Genomic DNA, 9,023 nt, shown 5'->3' with positions numbered 1-9,023 from the left:
AACGCTATTTAAAGTGCAGTGGTCTTCGTTACTAAAGTGGTTGCTAATATTTAAATAATGACAATGGCGCAGAGGTGAGTACCATGTTAGCTCTCCAAAATGTCTGATAATTCATCAACTAATGTTGTGCCATTTTGATTATTTAGCCTTTTATTCTATAATAATAGTAAATGTCTATAATACGGTAAAAATATTACATATTTTTAACGTTATTTAAAGTGCAGTGGTCTTCGTTACTAAAGTGGTTGCTAATATTTAAATAATGACAGACTATTTGGTTAGTAAATTCATGTGAAACATGCTAGTTTAGTAGGGCTTCCCAACCTTTCGATGTCCCCGGATCGATTTCCGTCGTAGAAAAATGTCAGGGTTTGTTAAGACGGCGGTATAATTTGCCGGGGTTCCCACCCCGAGCGGCGGGAGATTGGCAGTGTATACGGACATGCGGGGCTAATCGCGTATTTCCGTGCATCAATACGGGCGGATTTCTTTCCAAAACCGCGCGATCCCATAATAAACGGGACGGCTGGCACCTCTACCCCGACTTGTCCGCCGCCCGGTGGGATACTGACCGCGGACGGTACCGGAACCATGACCGGAAGTTGAATCCCCCTACTGTACAGGATGTTAAATTGTTTAATCAAATTGAGGCATTGCTTTCGGAGTAGGCTACATGCTTCAGGCTTATCATGACGTCTGTTTACAATATTACACAGAATTAACACTTTCAAATACTCTTAGTTTCATCAGTGTTAACTCAGTTCTCGGTAGTATTCATCTGGGCATCCAATGGGTTGTATGAAGTTACATGCGTATTACGTCACGATTTGTGCGTAGCGGCCATTTTACCAGGGACTGTCGGATTCGTCCGTCGCACAGTTGCATAAAGTTCTGTATTTCTTTTCAATGTTAAAGAAAGTTTCATATAAACTAAACGTATAGCGAGTGATCAGGACTATGAAAAGCTGTATTTTGTTCAGGCAAATAGGACCGGCATTTCTTCGTATCATTTGAAGGAAGTAATCTACCACACACTTAACCATAAAGTGTAACTGCAGGCGCAATGAGACACCGTAACGCTTTCTTAAATTATAATAATGCGTGAATTCCCAGCTTTGCCTTTCAGTAGGGTGCCAAACATAAACTCAAAAAATACAAAACGGGACTAGCGACTGCGACGCAGATGATATGCAACGTCAAGTTCACCAGTCGGTTCTCCCTTTGACACAAGTTCAGTGGCTATAAAACTCCCACGTTTAGATCATAGAAATTAACTTAATTAGCTCTTCTGTCGCTTTGCCTTGATTTGTACGATCTGAAGGTATACAGAAGAAACTTAGATTCGGGGTTTTCTTGCTGCTGTTGTCACTCGCACCCCGGTAAAATGGCCACCGCGAGCTCGTTTTCATTTATGCGTACCTTGGACAATGACCTCAAATAAATACGACCCATTGATGTGGAGCACTGTTGTTTCGTATTCTAGTTACAACTTGGTGACATTACTGTTTAATATGCTATTGTACATATGGTGTATTTTCATTTTTTTTACAATCTTGCTCGCTGTTTATGTACGTCAACCCTGGAATCATTTATTATAATAATTGTAGCAATTGTATTTTCTGTATGGTTGAAGAAATGTCAGCTCTTTGTTCGCTTTATTATCATTGTAAAACACTGGTGAACTATCTGTCATTTATTCCCCAGAGAGCGAATTCTGAGAGCTGTTCCATGGACCAACATCCACACCTTGCAAGCCTGGATCCTGTGGGACACTGAAGCTGCCACACTGGACCGATGGCAATGCATGGCGGCATATGTAGCCAGAATATGGCTGCAGACTCTACAGGAAGATGGACCTGAGGAAGATGAAGAGACTGATGTTATTTTCCAGGAGGCAGAAGATGCTGATGCTGCCACAGTGGTCAAGATTCAATGTATGGTGGCATCTGAAGACAGATCACAGCTAGTGACCATAGCAGAAGAAGGACCTGAGGACGAGGACGACACTGAAGTAATGAAGACAGATGAAATAAAAGAAGATGCTGATGCTGCGGAGAAGATCTACAGTGAAGAAGTGCCATTCAGTGTGAATGCCGAAGATATTTCTGGAGATAATACTGAGAAGAGCCGGAAGAAGAAGAAGAAGAAGAAGAAGAAGATCAAATGGAGCTTCTTCTGCTGTCTCCTGCCTTTTGGAAGAAGTCGAAAGAGGTAGTAATTAAAAGGCCAAGTGTTAATTAAGTCTTAGAAATGTTAATGTATACAGTAATCACAATAAGCTTAAAAACTGCACATAAAATATTTAAAATGTACATGTCTACAGTCAGGAAAAAAATTATTTGAACCCATGCTGATTTTGTAAGTTTGCCCACTAAGAAAGAAATTAATCATTTGACTCTCCCTGCCGGCCCCTGGAGGATGGGCTCCCCCTTTGAGTCTGGTCCCTTCCAAGGTTTCTTCCTTCTAGGGAGTTTTTCCTTGCCACTGTCGCCTATGGCTTACTCACTGGGGGCTTTGGGTGGGGATGCAGTAAAGCGCTTGTGATAGTGCACTATACAAAAATTAATTTGTTGTTTGTTGTTGTTGATCAGTCTATAATTTCAATGGTAGGTTTATTACTAAAGCACGTTTTGCAAAGGGATCAAATATTTATTTCATTCATGAAAATGTGAATTAATTGAACGTTTTCTGGATTTTGTTATTGTTCTGTCTTTCACTGTTCAAATAAACCCACCATTGCAATTATAGACTGATCATTTCTTTGTTAGTGGGCAAACTCATCCAAAAGTGTATATAAGAAATGAATGTATGTCTTTATTAAATAAATGTCATTTTCATATTACATAAATGTCAGTGTCACTGCTTATTCTCAACCAGGCTTTTTAAATATTTATCCATCTATCTTCCATAATCACATATCCAGTATATCATTCCTTGTATGATATTACAGGGGTGGGCAAAATAATGGAAATAACATGTGAGAAACAGCCTTAATTTTGAAGTATTAGCTATATTGGTCAATTGGGTTCCAGCCTCAGGTTAACCAAGTTCTATAGACACCTATCTCTGGTGGATCAAGCCAGTTTAGAGGGCAGGGTATGTGTGACTCATGGGGTTTGGACACTGTGCCTGTTACCAGAAGGTTGTTGGGTCTGCTAAGTATCTGCTAAAGAAATATTAGTAACTACATTACAATCACCGATGCAGCTACAGTGGTGGAGAGTGCCGGAGTGGAGCCAATTTTCAGCCTGGGAGTTTCATGCCCTTGACCAGCCCACTTTTTTCAGGAAGGTGAAAACTGGATAAATGAGGCAATACTTCAATTCTTATTGTTCAGTAGTTTTATTTGCTTTTTTTCAAACACTAGTCAAATTAATAAATAAAATAATATCAAAATTAATCTCGCAGTTCTTCACGTGAGGCATGTTGCACTACAATACAAAGTTTTAACTGTAAAGGGCTTAAAAAACAATAACAAAATATCTATAACAGTAACAGCCGCCTGAGTAGTGTACTGGTCTCAGCAACTTTCTTTATTACTGTCTCATTATCCGTTTGAGCCTGAAATATGCTGTACAAAAACATTGAACTTGTTAGTCTTTTAATTTCACTAATACACCTCTGTGTAGTTTACCTCTGAATCTAAAATCTAAAATCAGGGTTCCCCCAATTCTGGCAGATTAAATTTCCATGACTTTTCTAAAACTTCTCCAGTACCATAAGAAAATGTTCCAAAACCCACAAGTTTGTAAAACTAAAGTAGATAGAACAGTATTTGTATAAGGAAAAATAACAAAATAAAATCTAAAATCTAGTACCTGAAATCTTGGGTCTGCTAATGATGCATTAATTCTCAAATGCACAAAGAAATAAGAATGAATTACCAAATAAACACAGACGATGGACAACTTTCACCAATGTGCAAACAGCGTTCAATTATTGAGAAAATTAATCCCAATATTAAAATATTTATATGTACCTTATGATTGTAGAGGCAAACAGAGTCAAAAACAGGAAATTGTGATCAATAACATTCAAATACGTGCAAATAAATAAATAAATAAAACAATAAAAACTGGAATAGCGAGCAAAAAAGCAGCGATCTCAAATATGCGAAATCTGTGCAGTATAAGTGCCAGAAACTGATGTTTACCAAGATAATTAACTATTGACTTCTGCTCGTATATTTCCAAAATGAACAAAGTCTAACAAAAATGAACAAGGCTAATTTCCAAATTTTTCCCTCTGTATCCAAGAATTCCAAAACTTATCCAGAGCCTGGAAAATTTTTTTTTAAATTTCAAAACTTCCATGGACCAACACCCACACGTTCCAAGCCTGGATCCAGTGGGACACTGATGCTGCCACAGTTGACCGATGGCAATGCATGGCGGCATATCTAGCCAGAATATGGCTGCAGGCTTTACAGGAAGATGGACCTGAGGAAGATGAAGACACTGACGTGATATTCCAGGAGGCAGAAGATGCTGATGCTGCCACAGTGGTCAGGATTCAATGTATGGTGGCATCTGAAGACAGATCACAGCTAGTGACTATAGCAGAAGAAGGACCTGAGGAAGAGGACGACACTGAAGTGATGAAGACAGATAAAATAAAAGAAGATGCTGATGCTGTCGAGAAGATCTACAGTGAAGAAGAAGTGCCATTCAGTGTGAATGCCGAAGATCTTTCTGGAGATAATACTGAGAAGAGCCGGAAGAAGAAGATGATGATAAAATGGAGCTTCTTCTGCTGTCTCCTGCCTTTTGGAAGAAGTCGAAAGAGGGACTAATTAAAAGGCCGAGTGTTAATTAAGTCTTAGAAATGTTAATGCATACAGTAATCACAATAAGCTTAAAAACTGCACATAAAATATTTAAAATGTACATGTCTACAGTCAGGAAAAAAACTATTTGAACCCATGCTGATTTTGTAAGTTTGCCCACTAAGAAAGAAATTAATCATTTGACTCTCCCTGCCGGCCCCTGGAGGATGGGCTCCCCCTTTGAGTCTGGTCCCTCCCAAGGTTTCTTCCTTCTAGGGAGTTTTTCCTTGCCACTGTCGCCTATGGCTTACTCACTGGGGGCTTTGGGTGGGGATGCTTTTCCAGGTTTTCCATGACCGTGGGTACCCTGTGAAATGTAAATCTCATCAACTTCTGAATACCTGAATTTCATATTGAATCCATCTATCACTTGTGTGTGAATATGAGTGTAACATCAATTCATATATAATACCTGACCCCTCAGCCGCCCCGGCATCCTCACTGCTAATCAGTAGTCCCTCATTTTTGGGAGAATACTAACTGACAGGGGACTGCTGGTCAGAAACTACAAAATGGTTAAATGGTCATTTTACTGCATCCTTAGATTGTGCTTTAGTTTTTTATATGTATATTTTTTCTTAAAATTACATTTGCGAACGCATTGATTCGTCATGATAAGCTATAGAAATACGCTAATATTTGAATTGGTTTAATAATTTGCAACAGGTTGACAACATTTACCAAATACATCATTTCCACCCATACTGAATTAGCCAACCCTTTATGTCATCCCGAATGTGAATTGGTAAACATTTGCACACCTTTTTCACCATGGCCAGCCATATTATCCATAATCCATTAATGATTCTCCATAATAGGGGGCAGCGTGTGACTCAGTGGGCTAAGCCTGTGTGACTGTAATCAGAAGAACACCGGTTCAAACCCAGCCTCAGCACGTCTGCAGGTCCTTAAGCAAGGCCCTTAACCCCCAGCTCCCTGGGCGCCCCAACATGTGGCTGCCCTTCGCAGACAGCTTACTCTACAAAGAGCAAGTTGAGGGAGGTGTAAAAAGACCATTTCCCCATGGGGATCAATAATTAATCATAAGTAATTCCAACTCCTCCTTTTATTTCTTTTATGGCAGACAGACAGACATGTGGCCTTACATCTACTTCAGTCTTATTCATTCTGCTATTGGCGATCTTGTGGTTATTAAGCAACCAAGCAAGAGATCCATCGTCTGCAGTATCAACACTGAAATGAGAAAAGCAGATGGGGAGAATATAGGTGACTGTAGTGACTGTCCTTCCATGCCATCCATATGTACAAGGAGTAAGACCAGAGTACAGATGTACAAAACTGATGTATCTTGCTCTTATCAAAACAAAGTACCTTTGTTTAAACGTGAAGGTAACCGTTTACAGCATAACAATACTGAAAAATGAATTTGTCTATGTATTGCCTGAGAACTGCTACAATGTTAAAATGGTAAATCCCAACCAAACACAGCAAGAACTGACAGATTATTTAAGAACTGAAAGAAGGAGAAAATTGAAGACATTCTTCGTGTGATCAATAATATATATATTTTGTTTGCCACAGTCTCCTTACTAATTCAAATCTAAGCTTAAATCCTGTACTTTGACATTTTGGATTGAATGTAATGACAGCAAACGTAACAGCTGCCTCAATGCAGGTGACAGCAGCACAGACGGTCCAAGAGGTCAATGGCCAATTACTGCATATACTGTAGGGATCAAATCTGCAACCAGCCAATTACTACATACATACAGTACCTTTATATTACGGTCAAGCGGACAGAGTAGTTTCCATAGAAACAACGTCAACAATCTTTACCGTTTAAAACACAACAAACTCTTCGAGTGACAATGGCGCAGAGGTGAGTACAGTACCATGTCAGCTGAGCTCTCCAAAATGTCTCTTAATTCTTCAACTAATGTTGTGCCATTTTGATTATTTAGCCTTTTATTCTATTATAACATAGTAAATGTCTATAATACGGTAAAAATATTACATATTTTTAACGCTATTTAAAGTGCAGTGGTCTTCGTTACTAAAGTGGTTGCTAATATTTAAATAATGACAATGGCGCAGAGGTGAGTACCATGTTAGCTCTCCAAAATGTCTGATAATTCATCAACTAATGTTGTGCCATTTTGATTATTTAGCCTTTTATTCTATAATAATAGTAAATGTCTATAATACGGTAAAAATATTACATATTTTTAACGTTATTTAAAGTGCAGTGGTCTTCGTTACTAAAGTGGTTGCTAATATTTAAATAATGACAGACTATTTGGTTAGTAAATTCATGTGAAACATGCTAGTTTAGTAGGGCTTCCCAACCTTTCGATGTCCCCGGATCGATTTCCGTCGTAGAAAAATGTCAGGGTTTGTTAAGACGGCGGTATAATTTGCCGGGGTTCCCACCCCGAGCGGCGGGAGATTGGCAGTGTATACGGACATGCGGGGCTAATCGCGTATTTCCGTGCATCAATACGGGCGGATTTCTTTCCAAAACCGCGCGATCCCATAATAAACGGGACGGCTGGCACCTCTACCCCGACTTGTCCGCCGCCCGGTGGGATACTGACCGCGGACGGTACCGGAACCATGACCGGAAGTTGAATCCCCCTACTGTACAGGATGTTAAATTGTTTAATCAAATTGAGGCATTGCTTTCGGAGTAGGCTACATGCTTCAGGCTTATCATGACGTCTGTTTACAATATTACACAGAATTAACACTTTCAAATACTCTTAGTTTCATCAGTGTTAACTCAGTTCTCGGTAGTATTCATCTGGGCATCCAATGGGTTGTATGAAGTTACATGCGTATTACGTCACGATTTGTGCGTAGCGGCCATTTTACCAGGGACTGTCGGATTCGTCCGTCGCACAGTTGCATAAAGTTCTGTATTTCTTTTCAATGTTAAAGAAAGTTTCATATAAACTAAACGTATAGCGAGTGATCAGGACTATGAAAAGCTGTATTTTGTTCAGGCAAATAGGACCGGCATTTCTTCGTATCATTTGAAGGAAGTAATCTACCACACACTTAACCATAAAGTGTAACTGCAGGCGCAATGAGACACCGTAACGCTTTCTTAAATTATAATAATGCGTGAATTCCCAGCTTTGCCTTTCAGTAGGGTGCCAAACATAAACTCAAAAAATACAAAACGGGACTAGCGACTGCGACGCAGATGATATGCAACGTCAAGTTCACCAGTCGGTTCTCCCTTTGACACAAGTTCAGTGGCTATAAAACTCCCACGTTTAGATCATAGAAATTAACTTAATTAGCTCTTCTGTCGCTTTGCCTTGATTTGTACGATCTGAAGGTATACAGAAGAAACTTAGATTCGGGGTTTTCTTGCTGCTGTTGTCACTCGCACCCCGGTAAAATGGCCACCGCGAGCTCGTTTTCATTTATGCGTACCTTGGACAATGACCTCAAATAAATACGACCCATTGATGTGGAGCACTGTTGTTTCGTATTCTAGTTACAACTTGGTGACATTACTGTTTAATATGCTATTGTACATATGGTGTATTTTCATTTTTTTTACAATCTTGCTCGCTGTTTATGTACGTCAACCCTGGAATCATTTATTATAATAATTGTAGCAATTGTATTTTCTGTATGGTTGAAGAAATGTCAGCTCTTTGTTCGCTTTATTATCATTGTAAAACACTGGTGAACTATCTGTCATTTATTCCCCAGAGAGCGAATTCTGAGAGCTGTTCCATGGACCAACATCCACACCTTGCAAGCCTGGATCCTGTGGGACACTGAAGCTGCCACACTGGACCGATGGCAATGCATGGCGGCATATGTAGCCAGAATATGGCTGCAGACTCTACAGGAAGATGGACCTGAGGAAGATGAAGAGACTGATGTTATTTTCCAGGAGGCAGAAGATGCTGATGCTGCCACAGTGGTCAAGATTCAATGTATGGTGGCATCTGAAGACAGATCACAGCTAGTGACCATAGCAGAAGAAGGACCTGAGGACGAGGACGACACTGAAGTAATGAAGACAGATGAAATAAAAGAAGATGCTGATGCTGCGGAGAAGATCTACAGTGAAGAAGTGCCATTCAGTGTGAATGCCGAAGATATTTCTGGAGATAATACTGAGAAGAGCCGGAAGAAGAAGAAGAAGAAGAAGAAGAAGATCAAATGGAGCTTCTTCTGCTGTCTCCTGCCTTTTGGAAGAAGTCGAAAGAGGTAG

The 9,023-nt window shown here is 39.8% G+C and overlaps 1 long non-coding RNA gene across 1 annotated transcript; it reads right to left on the bottom strand.

Moving 5' to 3' along the window:
* Nucleotides 1-3,323: 3,323 nt before the first annotated feature.
* LOC140587612 (uncharacterized) lies at nt 3,324-6,543 on the bottom strand. The gene is made up of 2 exons (XR_011989258.1): nt 5,081-6,543; nt 3,324-4,763 (listed from the first exon to the last, which is right to left on the bottom strand). It is a non-coding gene; the product is annotated as an uncharacterized lncRNA (long non-coding RNA).
* Between the last annotated feature and the right edge of the window lie 2,480 nt (nt 6,544-9,023).

This window comes from Paramormyrops kingsleyae, chromosome 2, assembly GCF_048594095.1.
Source record: "Paramormyrops kingsleyae isolate MSU_618 chromosome 2, PKINGS_0.4, whole genome shotgun sequence".
In the NCBI taxonomy this organism is placed as follows: Eukaryota; Metazoa; Chordata; class Actinopteri; order Osteoglossiformes; family Mormyridae; genus Paramormyrops; species Paramormyrops kingsleyae.
Note: the sequence above shows the minus strand (reverse complement) of the source record. Positions and strands in the feature narration are given on the sequence as shown.